At 36.5% G+C, this 21553-nt stretch overlaps 1 protein-coding gene and 1 pseudogene across 17 annotated transcripts in view; one reads left to right on the plus strand and one right to left on the minus strand.

The window, feature by feature from the left end:
• The window catches only part of LOC147828444 (ubiquitin carboxyl-terminal hydrolase 9X-like), a 154082-nt gene extending 136801 nt beyond the window's left edge, over nt 1-17281 (minus strand). For 4 of the 16 annotated variants that reach the window (XM_087209931.1, XM_087209928.1, XM_087209933.1 and 1 more), the window contains exons 1-2: nt 13543-13815; nt 11505-11554 (exon numbers count right to left, since the gene is read on the minus strand). The gene's annotated coding sequence lies outside the window, so the exon portion shown is untranslated. Of the gene's footprint in view, nt 1-530; nt 619-11504; nt 11555-13308; nt 13427-13457; nt 13818-17181 lie in introns of those variants that run through there. The other 12 variants (XM_087209930.1, XM_087209934.1, XM_087209929.1 and 9 more) reach the window with 10 other exon arrangements.
• LOC147828445 (cyclin-dependent kinase 4 pseudogene) lies at nt 13935-21168 on the plus strand (annotated as a pseudogene). Its single transcript, XR_015450792.1, has one exon. The product of XR_015450792.1 is annotated as a cyclin-dependent kinase 4 pseudogene (transcript).
• The last annotated feature ends 385 nt before the right edge of the window (nt 21169-21553 follow it).

Here is a 21553-nt window from a genome sequence, read left to right on the forward strand (position 1 = left end):
TCAGTTTGTATCTTTTTCCTTTTTCTGGTTTTTTTTGGGGGGGGGCAGGGTTGAGTTTTGACTTGTTTCTTCTTTTTGCCTATTCTTTTTCTCTTTTTCCTCTACTGTCTTTCCTGATTTTCTGATATTTTCATGTGAATGAACACTGGTGCTATGTCTTTCTGGTTTGCTTAGATATTCTTCTGCTTTCTCCTTTCTCTCCTGTCCTCTTCTACAGTTTCCTAAAGCTTGGGTGATTATCTTCTGTCCTTCAGCACTGGTTCTACTGTATTTCTCTTCAGTTAGCACTGTTTTGTCCCATATCCCTCTTAAATCCATCCTTTCCCCCAAGTAAAATCACTACCAAGGAGAAACTCACTGCTTATAAGCTGCTGGTTTATGCTGAATGTTATTACATAACTACAGATCTTCCTCCTATAGTTAAAAGTACCAAATTAGCCATTAGCAGTTTGTCAGTCTCTAGGCTATGCTTGAAGATATTGTTACTTCTAACTGAATTACATTAGGACATCATACTTGTTATATCATACCAATTGCTCTTTCTTGGACAACAATACTGTGATTATCTGGGATCATAATCATCACCATACTCCAGTACCAAAGGACTGTGGGCTGAGCCTGATAAGAGAAAATTTAAACTATAGGTTAGTTACTAAGGTAGCTGAAGTAGAGTAAGTAATCCGTTCCTTTAAGATTTACCTTTCCTGCAACTCTTATTGTTTAAGGTGATAGCTAAATGAACCTTTGACCTGTAACCTAACTGTAGATAACATTTAACCTGGAGAAAAGCAAAACAGAAATGTTTGGGTAGTTTACAATGCATGTGTTTTAGGCACCATCTGTTTGTTATATGTCTGTGACTCCAACTATTAACAGGAACTAGTTGTAAGAGAGAAACAGAAATTTTACTAAGACCACCAGAAATGAGGTAATGGCTAAAAGAAGATATAAAAGGAAATCTTAAAACAAAGGATGGGGCGGACACTGATCAGATGACTTTCTGGCAGTCCCCCTCGCTAGCGATTAAAGGCTTTGTTTTTCACCCAACTTCTATGTCTCCGTACATTTCTTTCTGCGATTCTGGAACAAGCCAAATAGATAGCAACTTCATTTCCCTAATAAATTGGGAAGGTAGGATATTGGGACAGATACAAAGAGCAAAAACCAGCTACACTTGAAAGACATCTCTGAGGGACAGACATTTCCTAGGAAAGCTTTAGTGACAAAGCTATCTACCATAAGACACTTATAACATCAACACAAAAAAATTAAAATAAAAGAATAGAAAATAACAAGAAGCAGAAGCAAAAGGCAACCCCAGACTTCCAGCCCAGCCAGGAAAAATACAGGGCACAAGACAGAGGAAATCAGAAGCCACCGACTGGAATTCTCTGAAATGATAGCAGCAGAAATCAAGGAACAGATGCACAAGAATAGAGAAAAATAAGAAAAGAAATAATTTCTCAGGTTAAAAAAAAAAAAAACAGCGATCATACTGAAGGACCTGCTCAGCAAATGAAGAATAGTCAGAAAAAATAGTTTAGGAAAATAATGGAAATCATGAATGCCCAACATAGGAAAGAAATGTAACAAATGAAACAGATTCAAACAGATACCCAGGAAATAAAAAACTCCACTGAACATTTGCAAAGCTGAATGAATGAAAAGTGAAGACAAAATATCCAATCTAGAAGAAAGGATTATGGTCAGCAATCATGAAAAGGAAGATCTCTTAAAAATAGGAAAGGGCTATTAAAAAACAATCCAACCCCTGCAAGATGATGCAAAGAAGAACATCAAGACTGATCCGAGTCAATAAAAAGTCAGGGGTTAGCTCAAAGGACATAAAAAATAAAAAGCCTGTACAGAGAGATGTAATCACAGAAAACTTCCCAAGAATGCAAAAAGAATTGGACATACAGACAAATGAAGCACATGGAGCTCCACTGAGCCATGACCCAAATAAATCTACACCAAGGCATATAATTATCAAATTTCTGATCCCAGAAATTCACAAGAACAGAATCAATGGAGAAATAAAGATACTTCCCCGACAACTGAAGAAATTCAGGACCAATAAACCAGTTATACAAAATGTTCCAAAACATACTTTAGAAAGCGATAATTAAGACCACAGAACACCAGTAGAAAGAAGCCACCAGACACGGTAAGCAATTAAGCAGAGGAGAGAGACAGGGAACCAACAACAGGAAACTAAGTATGAGAAGCATAAGCCAATACATAACAGTAATAATCATCAGTGTAACTGTTCTCAATTCACCTTTCAAAAGAAACAGATTGGCAGAATGGATCAAGAAACAAGATCCAATGTGTGCATATAGGAAACACATTCAACTAAAAAAGAAATTCAAAGACTGAAAGTTCAAAGGATGGAAAACAATATTTCATGTGATAAGAACCTGGAAAAAAGCAGAGTTAGCTATTTTATTTGCAGACAAAAGTGAACCTCAAGCCAAGACTGATCAAAAGAGGTAAAGAAAGTCACTAAATACTCATTAAGCGAAAACTTCAAGATATATCATAAACACGTATGCACCAAATACCTGTGCATCCAACTATAAAATAAACACTAGCAGACATGAAAAAAATCAAATTAACCACTAACCTAACTGTAATGGGGCCTGTAATGATACCCCAATGACAGACAGATCAACTACACACACAAAAAATTAAAATTATATCAGAACTGGACAAAACCTGTGAATAAATGGACATAGATGTGTACACAAATGTTCCAACCTGTAACATCAGAATACGCATTCTTCTCAGCTGCACATGGGACACACTCCAAAACAGACCATATATTAGCTCATAGAAAATGCTTCAGTAAATGCAAATGAACTGAAATTATACCATCCATATTACCAGACCATAGCACAGTGAAACTGAAAAGCAATAGCAAAAGAAACCACAAGACTTCATAAATACATGGAAATTAAACAACACCCTCCTGAACAACCAATGAGTCACAGATGAAATTAAAGAAAAAAATCAGACAGATTCTACAATTAAATGATAATGCCAATACAACATACCAGAACGTATGGGATGCAATTAAAGCAGTCTTCCAAAGGAAATTTATAATGGGGAAGGCTCACACTGGGAAAACACAGCAACCTCAAATAAGTAACCCAATGTTGAACCTCAAACTTCTAGAAAAAGAAGAACAAGTCCAAAGCTCATACAAGGGAGGAGATTCTAAAGATTAGAGCAGAAATTAATGCAATGGAGACTAAGAAAATACCAACAATCAATGTCTCTCAGAGTTGGTGCTTTAAAAGATTAAATACAATTGATAACCTCCTAGACAATCTTAACAAAGGGAGGAAAGAAAAGACTCAAATCCATGCCGCTAGGAATGAAAAGGGTTAAATCACAATGGATCTGGCAGAAATCTAGATCATCAACACCTCATCTGAGATTATTCTAATAAGATGGAAAAAACAGAAGAAATGCGCAGACTTCTAGATACACATGAATTACCAAAGCTGAATTAATAAGATAAAAATTCTAAATAAGCCAGTATCAGTCAATGACATTGAAGAGGCAATTAAAAACCTACTAAAAAAGAAAAGCCCAAGTCCTGAAAATTGACTGCTGAATTCTACAAGAAATTTAGAGACAATCTAATGCTACTATTCTTAAAACTATAACTGAAAGGGAACCAATACTCGCAAAGTCATTCCTAGAACCAAGTATTACCCTGATACTAAAACCAAAGAATGAACCAAGCAAAAAAGAGTACAGACCAATCTCCAAAAGCAACAAAAACTGTTATAACTCTAACAATACTATAAAAAAAGGTAAAATGATCATTTATTACTAGTTATTCTGCTTACTGATTCCTGTGTTACAAGGTATACAGTAAGTACATTGATAAACACAATTAAATGAGACTTTTCGTAAGGGTCTGAGCAACTGCTTTAAATACAGATAGTATCCTTATTAGTAAATACATAATGTGTCATTGAAAACAAAATGGAACTACCACAGGATAAAATGATAATACAGTTCATTTTTAGAATACTCTCCAAACTGAAGATTCAAAATAAAGTATCATAAAATCTCATACAATCTATGAGAGGCAGATAACTGGGGGGGATGACCTGGAAGGGTGTATCTTCTCCCTACCTATTCTCTCCTGCTTCCTGACCAACATAATGTGAGCAGCTTTTCATGCACCATGCCCCTCTGTCATGCTGTTTCTACCTTGGAGTCAGCTGACCAAAAATAGGAGCCAAGATAACCTCTCCTTTAAGTTGTGGGTATCTAGCATTGTATCCAAGCACTCTAAACCAAGTTGCTACCTTGTGACTTATTTCACAATGAAGACAACATGGCAAGGACCCAAGAATGGCCTATAACTGACAACAGGAGAACTATGGCCAGACAAACTTGAAGGCACTGAATCCTAGCCAGGTGTGATGTATTTCTGGCACTCTGAAAAGTGAGGACAGGAATATTCAAATTAGAATACTTGCTGGGCACCTTAACAAGAAATTGTGTCAAAATAAAAATTAACAGGGCCAGGGATTTACCTCAGTGGTTTCGCCACCTGCTGCCCAAGTGCAAGGACCCAAGTTCTATCCCCGGTACCAAAATAAAAAAATAAAAAAATTAAAATTAAAATTAAAAAAGCCAAACCATAAAATAAAAATTTTTTCAAAAGGCTGGAGATGTAGCTTACTGTGAATCCCCTGTGTTAAATCCCCAGTACCACATACTGCAAAAAAAGGAAAGGAAACTAACTCCTGTTAATAGTCACCCAAATGAGCTTAAAGAGCCATCTTAGTCAACCTTCAGATGCCAACCACAGGCAAACCACTGTCACTGAAGACCTAGAATCAGAGAAAGCAACAAACCTATGTCTGTTATTCTTGAGTCAACTGTGAGATTAAAAATTGTTATTTTGAGCTAATACAGTAGAGATAACATGTTCTACAGCAATTACTAATGTAGCACCTCCTAAACAACCATTTAAAAATTTAAAAAAAAATTTATTAGTACATGTTTGCAGTTCATACAGTTTATACTCATCTTGGGGAGTGGTTACATGCACATACCACAACTTGTTTCTTTTTTTTAAAAATCCCCCTTTCCTTCCTTCCCTCTCTCTTCTTCCAATTCCTCTAAGCCAATTTTCATTCTTGTTGATATTATTAATCTTAGCATATGTTATGACATGTTTACAGTTTAACTGAGGTTATTAGGTTCTTGTACATGGCATATCTTTATTCTACTTATTCCCCCTGCCCTTCCTCAACCCTTGCACTATTTTCCTTGGACTACTTCCCTACTGTAAGAGATCCATCTCCTTGTCCCCATCTATCCATTCTCTATTATTCTCTTCATTTGTACTTTGCCTCATTCAAATCTGAGATAACATATGGTATTTAAGCTTGTGTTGTTTATTTCACTCAACATTTTATTTTCCAGGTGCATATATTTTTCTAAAAATGTCTTAAATCTGTCATTCTTTATAGCACAGTAGTATTCCATTATACATAGACAGCACATTTTCCTTATCCAATCATTTATTTATGGGTATAGGCTGTTTCCAGGATTTAGGTAATTTGAGTTGTGCTGCTATAAACACTGGTGTGCGTGTATCACTTAGTACAATGTCTTAAGCTCTTCGCGAAAGACGCCTAGCAGAGGGATCACTGGGTCACATGGAATTTCTAATTTTGGTTCTTTGAGATATCTTAATTCTGATTTCCCTGATGTTTGTACTAGTTTGTACCCACCAACAATATAGGAGGGTTCATGTTTCAGCACAGCCTAATCAAATACTCTTTATACATATTTTCTGTATTTGATTTTTTTTTTCATTTTAACCACTGCACTTAGTATGTTAACTAATACAACCAGGATTAGTAAGTCATGATTCACTACTTTTAACAGTTCCTTTTGGCTACATTATGATCTTCACTTACTATTAGAATCATTACTTTCAACTTTGTTTTTCTCTCATCCTATAAGATCTATGAACTTGAAATACATACACAAAATAGTCATTTACAAATACATTCCTGATCTCAGAACCAAACTGCTCTTAGGCACACTGTATCACCTGAAATAAAAGGCAAGCTCTCTTATCAGCCACTACAGACATGCTTGAATTCTAAAAAGAATAAAGGAGGCTTGTAACATATAAAACTATCACATAAAATAAAACACTGTATAAAATGCATACACATCACAGCCCAGGACAAGTTAACATTTTAAGAACAAATATATCCTTTAATTTTATTTCCTAAAGTTTTCCAGAACTTCCAATTATTCAAAAAAAGTATAAATCAAAGGAACACCTCTAAGTATAGCTCAAACTGTTGTATAAAATTTATAGATTTTTCTATTTTATACACAAATTTAACATATAGTCACCTCATATCCCAGGATTTACTGCTAAAGCTACAAGTATAAACAGTAATATGAACAAGACAGCTTAAAAAAATAGTTCAAGGTCATAACTCAATTACTGTCCTTAACAGCTAGTAAAAATGAAAACTAGCACTAACAAATGTTCCATTCCAGAACTACACTATTAAAATCTTCTAACATGTACTCTTTTGAGTAAGATCTAGGTAGTCACAGTCTTCAAACAGCTCTTCAGAGTAACTATGAGACACTGCTGGGAGTAAAATCAACAAGTCACAATTAAATAGTGAGTTAAGGACAGATTTTTAAAATTTTGCTATCAAATAGTGCGTACATACACATGCTTAATAAGCTTTGATTAGGACAAAAATACCTAGAATATCTTTAGATGAAAAAATTTCTATCAGAACACATTACTTTTTATACCTTATTTCTTAAGTGTATTATAATTAAAGGACAATAAAAATAAAGTTTAGAATAAAACAAACTCATATCCTATATATATAAAGTGCAACAAATTTCCTATTTTCCTTCTAAAAGTAATTATATAAGGCTTTGGTCATTATGTTATAGTTTTAGTTTTCTATATTACTTCCCAAACTATCTGTGAAGGTTCATGTGCCACAGTAAGAACTCACAGATTCTACACTAGTGAAGGTCTTGAAGCTGATTTTAGCACATTCACTTAGGAAAAACAAGATCACATTAATGTCACTAATTCTATTTCAATGAGTAAACTTCACACCCAAAAATCTAACCTAATTTTAAAAACCTTTCATGGAAATCAAACTAATTTTAAATATTAAAATTCAGAATTCTTAAATTGAGGTAACACAATTTTACAAAAAAAACTCCAAATAGCATGATGCAAATAAAAGACAAAACAAATAGTTTTGTAAATTTTAGAGACAGTCTGTTAATCATATACTGCATGTTTAAAAATAAACCAGTTAAAATGTCTTGCCTACGTTGAAAGGTAACGGAAAATGAAACACATAATCAAGACAATTTTAATAACCATTAAAACAAAATTACAAAAAAGATCAAACAGGCTACTCAATTATATGAAGCAATAAAATTTCAGTATTTCTTTTTAAAAATTAGTGATTTAAACTTTAATCATACCTAGTTAGTAAATGGTATAACAGTTGGAATTATGTGTTAAGCCTCTCAGAACTCAACTTTCTCATCAGTATGTAATAATAACATACATGCATATGAAATGAATAGAAAATGCTTACTCAGTGCTAGCATAATTAATACTCAACTGCTAAATGTTGGTTTTAAAAACCATGAGTTTAGGGCTGGGGATTTAGCTCAGTGGTTTCACCACCTGCTATGCAAGCACAAGACCTGAGTTCGATCCCCAGTACCAAAAAACCCCCCAAAACAAAAAACTATGAGTTTAAAAAGATTTAGACCAAATCTATGAAAAACCACGAATTTCTTTATTCGGCACTAATATACTGGTATGCTTAGAAACAACAGCCAAGTAATTCCTGCTAATTCAGCAGTGCTTTTAAATATCCCTTTTTCCCAGCCACGTATAAAAGCAATCAAAAACATAAAGGGAGTGTACACCTCATTAAAAAGAAAAAGGGGGTTGTGCACCTAATGCAGGATGCTTAGGCAGGAGGACTGAAAAGTTTAAAGCCAACACAGGCAGACCCTACTTATAGAGCTAGAGATGTAGTTCTGTGGTTCAATATTTCTAGGTTTGATCCCTAGTATTGAAAAATAAAATAATCGTCATAATAAATAATAAAAAATTTAAAATAAGTAAAGAAAACTAAGAGAGTTTAAGAAAAAGTATAAACAGTTATGTAAATTATTTTAAAAGTTCACCCAAGTGATTCCAATGTACTAACAAGGGTCAGAAAAAGCCCCATGTCAACCTTTTCTCATATATTAATGTCAAACACTTTAAGAATAACCATGGAATTGAGGTGACAGCTCCAAAGAGAATCAAATCCCTTAAAAATCTTTTTAATTACATGTAAAATAAAATAAGATTCAGGAAACAGAAAATAAAAAAAGCAATAAATGTTAACCATGAAAATATTACCCTTATTATTATTGTACAATGATATGCATATACTTAATACTGCTACATTGAACATTTTAAAAGTTTGGATTGTTTGTCTCATCTTGTGTGTTCTAATACAATTTTCAAAAGATGTAAAAAATATGACTGGGGATTTAGCTCAGTGGTGCCATGCCCACCTTGCGAGTGCAAGGTCCTGAGTTCGAGCCCCAGTACCAGAAAAAAAAAATTACAGGCCACATACAAGTACTAGAAATACAAAATTCTGATTGAAAGTGAGAGGACTCTCAATATTATTATCATAAGGGAATCAGAAACTAAAATGACCACAAGCAAGATTCCAATGTACACTGAATAGAAAGAACAATTAAGAGAATGCAGAAAGGGAAGAAATTTTTAGCAGCTGTACCTCAAAGGTCTACTATCTAGAATATATAAAGAATTGAAAAAAATCAGAACCCTCAAATTCAAAGACCCAATTCAAAAATGGGCATCTGAAATGACAGACATTTCTCAGACAAAGAAGTAAAAAACAGCAAATAAATGTATGAAAAAATGTTCAACATCACTTGTCTTTCGAGAGATGCAGGTGAAAACAACATTGAGATTCCACCTCAACCCAGAAAGAATGGCTACTATCAAGAAATCAACAAATAACAAATGCTAGCGGGGGTGTGGAGAGAAAAGGAACCCTTCTCCATTGTTGGTGGGAGTGTAGACTGGTGCAACCACTGTGGAAATCCGTATGGAGATACCTCAAAGAACTAGGACTAGAGGTCCCATTTGACCCAGCTATTCCCCTACTGGTATCTTCCCCAAAGAATTAAAAATCATACCACAGCAATATATGTGCACCTATGTTTATAGCGGCACAATTTGTAATAGCTAAGGTCTGGAAACAGCCCAAGTGCCCATCAACTGGAAAGTGGATAAAAGAAGATGTGGTTTTTTAATAAAATGGAGTACTACTCAGCCATAAAGAACAAGAAACCAGAGTCATTTATAGCTAAATAGATGTATACCGAGGCCATACTCTTAAGTGAAATAAATAGGACACACGTGTAAATACTGAATAGTATCTCTAGTGTGAGAAACTGAAAGTGTAAATAAGGATGAAAATGATTAAAATGAATAATGGATAATTTGAAATAGGAAAAGGTCTACAGGGTAGGGGTGGTGAGAGGGGAAGGGGAAAGGGAAGAAAGGAAAGGAAAAATTATAAGAAAAAAAAAAATAAACAAAGTCTGTGTAAATAGGGAAGACTGGTGGGGGTGAAGGGCACATAGGTAATGGGGAAAAAAATAAGAACCAAGACACATCATGTTCAGGTACAAACACCCAATGATAAATGTAAATGTATTGTATACCTAAAATGTACCAATTAATATATATTAAAAAAAAGAATGCAGAAAAATGGAAAACTTAAAAATTACAGTATCAGTGGGAAAACAAATAGAACTGTTGATTTGAATTTGGCAATTAGTTAAATGCAAATACATAATATATTATGCAACTTAGCTGCTAGGTATGTACCCAATACAATTAAAATAACTGCTTACACAAAAAGAATTGAATACTGAATGTTTCTAGCAAGTTTAGTTTTAATAGTTCCAAAATAAAAACCCAAATGCCCACACGGCAAATGAATAAACAAAATTTAATCTAGCCACACAATAGTACATTGGCATAAAAAGTTGCAGTACTGACCCATGAATGCATTTCAAAAACATTATCTAAATGAAAAAAGCAAGGCACCAAGACTAGATATTTTAAGTTTTCATTAATGAGAAATCTCCCAAAATGATAAATTTATAAAGATGACTGATTAGATGTTTAGGTCTGAAGAGCCAAGACACATCTGCTCAAGTGATGAAAATGTTCTAAAACTGGATTGAGGTGACTGTTTTGGAAATTGCAAATTTTCTAAAAATCTTTAAATTATATATGTTAAAGTAAGCTGTCAATATGTAAATTCTACCTCAATAATACCCTTAAATTAACTTAGCTAATAGTGAAAGGATACAATTTATAATTTATTATCCCAAAATTTAAAGACCAATTTTATCTTCCAGGCACACAATTAAGGAGAGAAAAAGAGGGCCAGGGGTTTAGTTCAGTGGCACTGCACCTGCATGCAAATGCAAGGTCCTGAGTTCCATCCCTGGTCCCAAAGACAAAAAAAAAAAAAAGAATAAAAAAAGGCCGAGGCTGGAGGTGTAGCTCAGAGGTAAAAGTACATACATGCTCAGGACGCTGAAGGCTCTAGGTTCAATTTTCAGCAACTCGTGGGGGAAAAAGTACTAGAGATGGGATAACAGTGTAGAAAGCAAAGATGGGTTTCTACATTAAATACTAAGTAAGAATGTTCTACTGTTTTTAAAAATTGATCTTATAAAAGTGTGTATTTATGCAACTAATCAAAATGGAGTTGAAATTTAATGACAAACATCCACTTTGCATTATAAATAATACATTAACAAAAAGAAAAATTATTAGGAGATATGTTTTAAAGTAGTTCATCTTAAAACATTAGAAAATGGATTTCAACCCCGGGTACAGTGGCACATGCCTATAATCGCAGCAAGAGGATCATTCCAAGTTGGAGGCCAGCCTGGGCTCCATAGTGACTTCAAGGCCAACCTAGATACACAGGGAAATCCTGTCTCAAAAAAAAAAAAGCATTTCAAGATCCAATAAAAGAAGACCCACAATAAATCATTTACCAGTTCTAGGGTAAACTTTCAAAAAATTAACAAGTTCTAATAGTATCAGATAAAACTCTCTTAAAATTACTTATCAAACCTAGATTTTCAAGTGCAATATTCTTACTGTTATTCAACAGTTGCTGAAATCCTCTCCAAGTTTAAAAGAAATATCAGGTATTACTAAAGCCAAGCAAGAAAAAGAAATTTTTAAAAAATCAAAACTTTTTTTAAAATCAAAATATTAAGAAATCAAGTACTGCGTAGGAAAATGTTGAGTTAAATCTAACAATCTTATGTTTAAGTCAGTAAACATAAAATAACAGGAAAAAAATAAAGTAATACTAGGTGCTCACCCTTTTTAACACCAACTGCAAATACTTCAGGCTTTCATTCTTCCCACACACTGGAACAAAAGTTAAAATTCAAAAGTTAAAAACTGTTAAGAATGAATTGACCAGGGATATAGCTCAGTGGCACAGTGCTGCCTGGCAAGCTGAGGACCGGAGTTCCATTCCCGGTACCAAAAAACAAACAAGGAAAAAACTCCTAAGAATGAGCTTTGAACTGAAAAAAACATATGTAGATGCCCTTTACAGACCACTTTAAATATTTTGTGCATTTGCAGAGGATCAAATATTAGCAGTCCAAGAATATGGTATAGTTTTTTTAGTTTTCTAGGTCGTGGTGTTTGATTATCAAGCTAGTTGGGTTAATCAGTGTAAGTATTATTTGGTGTTAAGAGTACCAAGGAAAGATCTGTTAATTTCTTGATCACCCTATGGATTAGAAAGTAAGTGGCTTTTCCCCTAAGAGAATCCCATTAAAATTATAGTATGTGTTAAATCAGGTGGATGAAGCCTATAATCCTAGCTAACTGGAAGCTGATGCAAATCAACCACTTTGTAAAAATAAAAAAATGAAAAAATAAAAAGGGACGGGGATGCAGCTCAGAGGGAAAGCTTTACATTAAATTCCCAGTACCACAATAAATGAACTTAAGTGAAGGACCCTTGTTAGCCAGACAGACTCCACATTGCTGCTTGACCCACGTCCCTGCTCTTTAGATGAACTCAAAAGGAGGAAGATTAGAAACCTCCTCCCCTTAGAGTCTCTTAGAAACAGCAATTAATCACCTATTGCTTTTACAAAGGTTCTAACAGCAGGACGTTCCGCTTCAGTATTTTTTGCTTGCTCTGCTAGTTCTATCCTATAGGGGGGCCTAGAAACTGTTGGCCTCGAAGGCGTATAAAAACATGCTTGTCAACCCCCAGTCGAGGCTCGAGTACGATGCTTGGCTAGGGTCCCGGCCGGTATTAAACTCCTGTGTGCATTTAATATCGGTCTCTGGTTGGATCTCTCTCACTGGGTACAACAGTAAGTAAAATTACAAAATAAGTATTTAACCGTCGTTTATAAGTCTTTAAGTTCAAAAACTTAAGAAATTACACAAACACTTGTAGGAGAGTAAAAAATGTTATTCTCCAACGGAATTGTCATTCCTGAATATAAATTATCACACCTTGATAAATACAATTTCAGAAACTATTTTACTGGAATCTCATAAAACATAAGCTCCGTAACTCTATTACTTTAAAATAATGTAAAAGTTATTTCCGAAACTTAACACATCACAAAAGTTTCACTACTAAAAATAAGGTGGCAGACTCAAGTTAGTTTGGGAAGGATTTTACGAAAACATCTTTCACTTTTATCGTTTCTTCGCCCCCAAAGAAACTGCGCGTCATTTCAGAAGGTGGACAAGGAGTACTGCGAAATAGCTATACACAGCTAAGGCTTCTATGTCAAATCGATTCACCTCAGAATCGGCGTTTAGGATCAACTGCCTCTAGTCTAGGAAAGAGCGGCAACCCAAGGTTAACGGCACTCGGGGCTGACAGGATCCACTTCACAGACTGGATACCTGGCAGAACTGGGAGACTTAAAACACCTTCAGACATCACAGGACCGACGCGGGGGGCGAGGGCGGCTAAAGGGGATAGGGGATGAGCGAGGGGCGAGGGGCGAGGGGCGAGGGGCGGGAGACGCCATGTTTTCTTACAGCCCAAAGTACAAACGGTCACTGATGCCCGCCCAACCCAGATGCTCCCGCCAGGCTAGCGGTGGGAAGAAACGAGCAGACACAAACAAACGTCCTACCTAGTCCTATCCTCTCTCAAACTTTGTTCTTGGCCAAAGAGGTGTGGGTGGCTATTCACTACATTTCACAGGGATATCCCCAAACCCCAGGCGCTAGGCAGAAGGCCAAGACAGGATTCAGTCACCATATGAGTAATGAGATACTAAACTCGGCTGCAGGACTTTCTTCGGCGCATTCCTCGTCACAGAAGTGACCGCGGGCCCTTCCTCCTTCGCAGGCTGCCACCCGCTTACCTCTCTCCTCCTAGCGCTGAAAACGGAGCTCTAACGACTCAGATGGCGCTTTCTGCCTACGTCACTTCCGAGTCCTCCAGCACCTATGGCTTCACTTTTCCTTGTTCCATGCCTAGTGTTTTCGGCGGAGTCAATCTCAACTCCCAGCACCGACAACAGCACCCGTGGGCTGAGACTGCCGCCTCCAGTGAGGGAAAGCTCAGTCAACTTGGTGGCTCCGTGAGCCCCAGCCCAACCGAACCCGAATGTGGCTCACGGAAAACAATAGGTCCGTCTTTTTCAATATGGCGGAGCTATTATCCCAGGGGTGGGGAGCATCCCCGATTGCAGCGCGCAGACTCCCAGCGGCCGCGCCACCATGAGCCTATAGGAATCTGAGGGCCCTTAAAGCCCCGCCCCTCGGCCCTCCACCTTTTCGGTAGGTCTTTAGTTCCCTGTTAGTTTTTTCTCCGTTCTCCCATTTGCATAAGCCAGTTTCACGCTTCACTGAACGTCTTAATTTTGGAAGGACTAAGGTAGAGGCTGGGAAGATCATACAGTTAAGACATCTCTTGAGACCACGGCCTGTCCAGCAACTGCGGTGGGACCCCTCGTCCTAACTGCTTTTGTTCTGGAACTGCTTACCAAAAGATTAGGCTCGAGGGCTGGCTGCACTGGAGGAGGAAGCTACTGAGCTGCCAGTCTCTGTGATCTATGGGCTGCCCAGGTGTATAACCTGCATGAGAAAGCCCCAATGCCGATAGCGCTGTGTGACAAAGAAGGGATTAGCTGTATTGGGCGCAACTGCGTTGCGCTTAATGGTTTCATTTGCACCAATCTTGTTTCGTTTGGGAGAGTTTAGTTTCTCTTTCCTAATCTCCCTCCCTCTCATTTTCCCTTTTTTTTTTTTTTTTAATTGGGAACACATGGCAGCTTCCAGGTGGGTTTTTTTGGTTGGTTGGTTTTGGATGGAGAGTATAGAAAAAAGGTGGGTTTGGTTGAAGAGATTCTAAGATTGTTTACTGGTTGATTTGCAATCTGCAGTTCTCCATTATGCTAGAGTTTCAGTCCCAGGCTTCCCGCCTTTGGTGCCACCCCTTTTTATCTATTCAGGTCCTTGCCTAGGTGATGGTTGTGTGTGATTGAAGGCTAGGCTACCCGTTCTGACAAACAGAAGAAAAACCTGTATCTCCTTCCAGACCCTTTGTTTATTAATGTGATATATTTATTTTAGTGTTAAAACAATCGTATTTATGGCATAAAACCTGCTTGGCCATACTTAAAATATTTTTGTGTGGCTGAATCCAGTATGTTAGTATTTGTTCATTTGTCTAACTACCCAGCAGCACAATATACAGTTGCAGGTGTCAAAAGATAAAAGTCACAATTTTATTTTTAGATATAGTCTACTTCTGAACAATTCATGAAAATTAGCATCCTCTATTTACAATATAGAATGAAAGCATTCACTGGGCAGTAACAACAGTGTGCTTTTGTAAAGTAGAGATGACAGAACAATAGAACAAAAGCTGACAAGTTAGTATTAGGTTATGTAAGGGGTTTTCTAACAGGTATATTGGAATATGCTGTTTTCAGGATAAATTGATGTATTTGGGAATCCTTATTATTTAACATGAGGGTTGAATACTTATTATTTGCTTAGTGTATTAACATTGTGGATTGGTACCTAGTTGAGGTGGTCCAACCAAAAATGGCTTCTTGTAATGTTTAACGTAATGTTTGCTGAGGATTGGGATTTAATACTTAATATTTATTTAATACTTAACTCCCTACTAAGATATATGTTGCCATCAAATAGTTGTCTTTTGTTTTCCATGAATAAAATATTTGTATACAATATATAGAATAAATTAATTTTCTAAGATCAAGAAACAGAAATAAGTGAAAAATGCTAGTTTTCTAATCCCTATTAAATTGCATGTTGTGAGCCATACCTTCCCCAAAGAGTCATAACTAAAACCTCTCAACTCTATTCCTGCCCTCTCCTCTGAAGAATCTTGATATGTGATATTTAAACAGCCAATTTTTTATTTTGATAAAGATTTTATTGAAGTTTAATATACCTCCTACAAACTTTGTATCTGAATTTTTACTAAATAAGTACCCATGATCATGATCCGTTCAAGCTGAACACTATTGGGCCAAAGATTTTATTTTACCTTACTTAAAAACTACTAGATTAGATTGTTACTATTTAGTAGTTACTGATAGGAAGTTTGGGATAAAGATCAAGTATTCACAGAATAAGTAAAGTATAAGCATTTTATATGCAGGAGTCCCCTGCTTTCAAACCTACATGAATAATGCAAAAGGGAACATGTATATAAATCCTCATGTAGTACTATATGATTACATCTAAGGAACAGTGAGTTTAGGAAATAACTAATTTTATAAGAAGCATTTGTGGGTTGGGAATTAAGAAAAGCTATTTCCTTATCTCTCAAGGATACTAACTAACAACATAGGAAAAGAGTTGTTAATGTATTGCATTATTGGCATCCCTAGGAAAGCATAAGATGTGCAAGATTTATGGAAAACTCATCAAATACTGACCCCTCCCCTGAAGTACCAGCTATTCTCACTTTTATCATAGATTAATTGTAACTGATTTTACCCATATAAATAGTCATACAGCATATAAAATTGTGTCTTCTTTTCTAAACATGCCTGAGAACTTCTTTTATGTAGAATAATATACAAAATACAAGGAGAGGTGTCTACGGTCCTGCCCATAGCATCCAGCTGCCTCCAGCCAAGCTCTGGAGCATGGCATTGCAGGAACCTGCTTGGGGGCCCTGATAACAGGGTGTCCCCACAGCTCTTGGCCTACCGTGAGGGTCGCCCCTGATCTGAGAAGGGCTACCCCTCGATATAAGCCAGTGGCTGAAATTGGTGTGGGTGCCTATGGGACCGTGTACAAGGCCTGTGATCCCCATAGTGGCCACTTTGTGGCTCTGAAGAGTGTGAGAGTCCCCAATGGAGGAGGAGTTGGAGGAGGCCTACCCATCAGCACAGTACATGAGGTGGCTTTACTAAGGCGGCTGGAGGCATTCGAGCATCCCAATGTTGTCCACCTGATGGATGTCTGTGCCACTTCCTGAACTGACTGGGAGATCAAGGTTACCCTAGTGTTTGAGCACGTAGATCAAGACCTAAGGACGTATCTGGACAAGGCACCTCCACCAGGCTTCCCAGTTGAAACTATCAAGCATCTGTTGCGCCAGTTTCTAAGAGGCCTAGATTTCCTTCATGCCAACTGCATTGTTCACCAAGACCTGAAACCAGAGAACATTCTGGTGACAAGTGGTGGGACAGTCAAGCTGGCTGACTTTGACCTAGCGAGAATCTACAGCTACCGGATGGCCCTTACACCAGTGGTGGTTACACTCTGGTACGAGGCTCCTTAAGTTCTTCTGCAGTCTACATACGCAACACCTGTGGACATGTGGAGTGTTGGCTGTATCTTTGCAGAGATGTTTCGTAGAAAGCCTCTCTTCTGTGGAAACTCTGAAGCTGACCAATTGGGCAAAATCTTTGACCTGATTGGGCTGCCCCCAGAGGATGACTGGCCTCGAGATGTATCTTTACCCCAAGGACCCTTTTCCCCCAGAGGGCCTCACCCAGTGCAGTCAGTGGTACCTGAGATGGAGGAGTCTGGAGCACAGCTTCTGCTGGAAATGCTGACATTTAACCCACACAAGCGAATCTCTGCCTTCTGAGTCCTGCAGCATTCTTACCTACATAAGGAAGAAGGTGACCCAGAGTGAGCCGTGGAGTGGCTGCCACAGAAGGAAGAAAAGCTGCCATTTCCCTTCAGGACACTTAAGTGGAGAGAACCCCCAATGAGAAGGGGACCTCTGCCATTGTCTGAGGCTGTGGCACTTCTACAGCTTTTTACAGAGAATATTTTGCTCCCTTAATGACATTACCCACGCACTGTCCTTTTGAGGCTTATCCTTCTCGTGCCCCATTCCTCCACAAGAAGGGGTGTATCTTCCCCCACTTACCTTGATACTGGTCGTTTTTTATACAGGAAAATAAAACAAGACAAAGAGGGAAAAAAAAAATATATATGTAGAGTTAATGTAGATGTATATTTGAAGCATTCCTAGGTAGAAACTTTTATAAATGAAGTATGAACAAGAAGTTTTAGTCTTTAACTTTTGGTAGACAACCTATATAACCTATGTGTTGAATTCTTGTTTTTTAAATGTATGTTGTTGTTTTTTTATTTTTTATCTTTTTGGTACCAGGGATCAAACTCGTGACTGTGCACTTGTGAGGCAGACACCGATGTATGTTTATTTTTAAATAGCTAGTGCTAAATAGTTTCCCAAGTAGTTTTGCATATTTGAATCACAAATTTGCAGTATTTTTTATCTCACTAGCAGCTAAACAATGACAATTGAATACATTTTCTCTATCAGTTATACCTACACTGACAGTCTCAGATAGGCTTATTCAATTAGACTGAATTTGGCAACAGCTATTCTTTCCTGGCCTATGGGGAACTACACTGAGCACCTTGATTCCAGCATGTGGCTGACTTATTCATCTTCCCAATTTTGAAAGCTTTCACTCAATTATGCCTCAGAAAATGTGAAAGAGTTCTTAGTTAAAATAATAGATTAAATGGCATAGTAAGACAGCCTAAATTAAAGCTTGTAAGTTCTGATCCTTTTTCCCATTTTCTGTTTCTCTTCAATAAATATGAACTGCCCTAAGCATCAGTAATACTTTCTTACTTATGAGCTCTGGCTTATTAGAGTAAAAACTGATTAAATTACATTCTACCCCAACTTTCTCACTGTACAATTTTTCTTCCTAGAAAAGCTTGATAATTATATGTGGACTCTGCATCTGCAAATTCTACCAAGTGTGGATCAAAAATATTGTAAATAACTGTATCTTGTGTAGTGAGTTTATGTTATCTCTATTCTCTAAACAATACAGTATCCCAACTATTTACATAGCATTTACATTGCATTAGCTATTATAAGTAATATCAAGATGACTTAAAGTACATGCATATGTGACTTAAGATATGCATAAATTATATACAAATATTTTATAATAAGTTACTTAAGCACCTGTATTTTGGTATGCCCATGGGTCTTAGAGAAACCCCTCACAGATCTTTTCTTTTCTTTTTTTGGTGTTTTTGAGACATGGTCTTACTATGTAGTTTAGGCTGGCTTTGAACTATGTACCCCCAGCTGCTTTCAGATTCATGTGGCTCTTCCTGCCTCAGCCTCCCAGGTACTGGGATTATAGGCAAGCACTACCACTCTTGGCTATTAAGATATGATTACTTGCCTCTTACTATGAACATTTAATATAGTAACAACACTCAGGAAGCTAAGGCAGGTGAATCCCCATGTTTGAGGGAGATTGGTTGCTTAGTGAATGTTCAAGACCAACTTCAAGTACATATAAGACTCTTTCTCATTAAAAAAGAAGAAAAAGGGGCCCAGGGATTTAGATCAGTGGTTCCACTGCCTGCCTTGCAAGTGCAAGGTCCCAAGTTTGATCCCTGGTAACAACAACAACTAAAAATGACGAAAGGAAGCAGTTTTAGAATGGTGGCATTAAAAGCACCATAGACCTTATCTCCACCAAAACAATACTGGTGAAAGTTGAGGAGAAAAAAAATGTAAGCTTCTCAAAATTGACTTAGGATATATAGAAAACAGAGAAACAGTTATTCAAGTAAAGCTATTAAATCTGTAAGAATAGTTTGTAGCATTTCAGCTACATCCTCTGAGTTCAGAGAATTAGAAACTGTACTCCAGGTAAATGTAGCCTAGGCCACAAGTGTTCGTCATCATATAGCTCCTAGCCTCAGGTTATAGTTTCTCCACAAAAGCAGTTGGACACCTCCATTGCCCACCCATAGAGTATCATGTTAGACAAGTACACCCAGGTTAGAGTGATAAGACAGATAGAATCTCTCCAGCTTCCCTTAAAAGGGTTGCAAACAAGTACAGACATTTCTCATTTAATAACCTACCTGTTTAATGACTATTTGGACTTAGGCTCAAGGTGATATTCATATTGATAACCCAGCACTTAGACTTATAATTCATCTTTTTGTACATTTCTGTACATCTTGTTTATAGTCTTAATATCTTTTTATACACTATACCTTGTTTATACACCACTGTAATTTTTGCAGATTGCATTGTACAGCACAGCACTGTAGTTTATGTTCTGTTGTACATTACAGTACTGCATATAAGAATTATGCAAATAAAAGCAAAATCATCAAATTGGAGTTTCCTTTGTTCTAGATATTGTAATGAACATACTACATACAATTCTTCATTTAGCAACTGATTCATTTAACAAAGTACTCTTAGGAATGGAGCTCATTTGTTAAACAAGGAATGCCTATACTATGCAAATAAAAAGAATAGCTATACTAGTATTACACTAAAAGCCTTAAAGGTAAAAATAAAAATGACTAAAGATGAGGTAGAATTTTAAAAATGGACTGATCCATTAGAAAGTTAGAACAATTATAAACATTCATCAACAATAAAGGTCCAAAATACACAAGACCAAACTGATAAAATTGATGGAAGAAATATATACTTCAGCCATAATAGCTGGAAACTGGCAGACTTCGGATAGGCACGTTGACAGTTCAAATGAGCCCCCTTGGCATCTTAGAAATGTAGGTTTCATTTTACTTAAATTGCAGAGTACATGTCAGTATGTTACATAGAATAAGTCAACAGGTTATGAGCACTCACCCAAGGACATGTCAGCAAGTTACAGAAGACACATCAGCAAGCCACAAGCCCATGGTTTCTCCAACTCACCTGCTCAAAATCACAGCAAAAAATGCTATGAAAAAACCTCTTACCCTGTAAGAGACACCTCTGTTCTGCTCCCACAGAGAGTTCTCTATCAGCAATAAAGCTGCTTGGACTGTTGAGTTTATACTCCTTTCCAGCTCAGAGATTTCAGATCCTATTGTGGACAGAGCAACTAGAAAGAACGATGAGGACTTGCACAACAGTGCTAAAACAGCTAGACCTAACATTTATAGAATACTCAACATTATTGGATATATATTCTAAGGCACATAAAAATGAAATAATAGGCCTTAAAAAAAGTATTGTTATCATATGAAATATACTCTGACCTCCATGGAATGAAATTAGATATCAATAGAGGGGAATTAGAGAAATTAACATATTTCTAAATCATAAGATACAAACTCACAATAGAAAAGAAATACTTTTATATAAATTAAAACTTATGAGATGATGCTAAAACCAGTCCACAGAGGGAAATGTATTACCAAGGGAAAAATCTCAGAAAGCTAACCCTAAACTTAAGACACAAAAAACACTAAAAAATAAGCCCACCAAGCAGAAAAAACAAACTATAAAAATTTGAATTACAAATAAACATAAGAAATGAAGTAAATAGAGACTATCAAATAAATGAAGAACAGAAAAACAAAATTAAGTCAGTGCTTGTTCTTTGGGAAAACTAGTAAAACAGACTTTACTAGGGTAAGAAAAGAATTGAGAAGAATTAAATTTTCTAAAATCAGAGAGAGGTGATATCCCTGCCAATTTTGATAACTTTTCTAATAGGATACTACAAAAAATTATATGCCAACAGAATAGATGACTTGGGTAAATGCCTAGAAATATGTAAACTTCCAAAACTAAGTAAAGAAGAAATGGAAATTGGAATAGACATATAAGAGTGTAAATTAGTATCCTAAAAACTTTCCACAAAGCAAATGCCATGTCTGATTAAATTCTAACAGTCTGTTAAAGAAGAGTAACAACTCTTGATAAACTTACAAAAAACTTTAGAGCTTTCCAAGTCATTCTAGGAAGCCACTTCTGATAGCAAAACCATGTAAAAGTTCAGAAAGCAGGAAGTAAAAAAAAGAGGAAAGAAGGAAGGAAAAAGAAACTCAATTGAATTTCTTATAATACCAAGGAAATCTAAACGAAATTAGAAAACAATTTCACTTGCAGTAGCA

Source organism: Heterocephalus glaber, unplaced genomic scaffold (genome assembly GCF_053883595.1).
Source record: "Heterocephalus glaber isolate CG9 unplaced genomic scaffold, H.glaber_assembly_v1.0 deba00001072, whole genome shotgun sequence".
Classification (NCBI taxonomy): Eukaryota; Metazoa; Chordata; class Mammalia; order Rodentia; family Bathyergidae; genus Heterocephalus; species Heterocephalus glaber.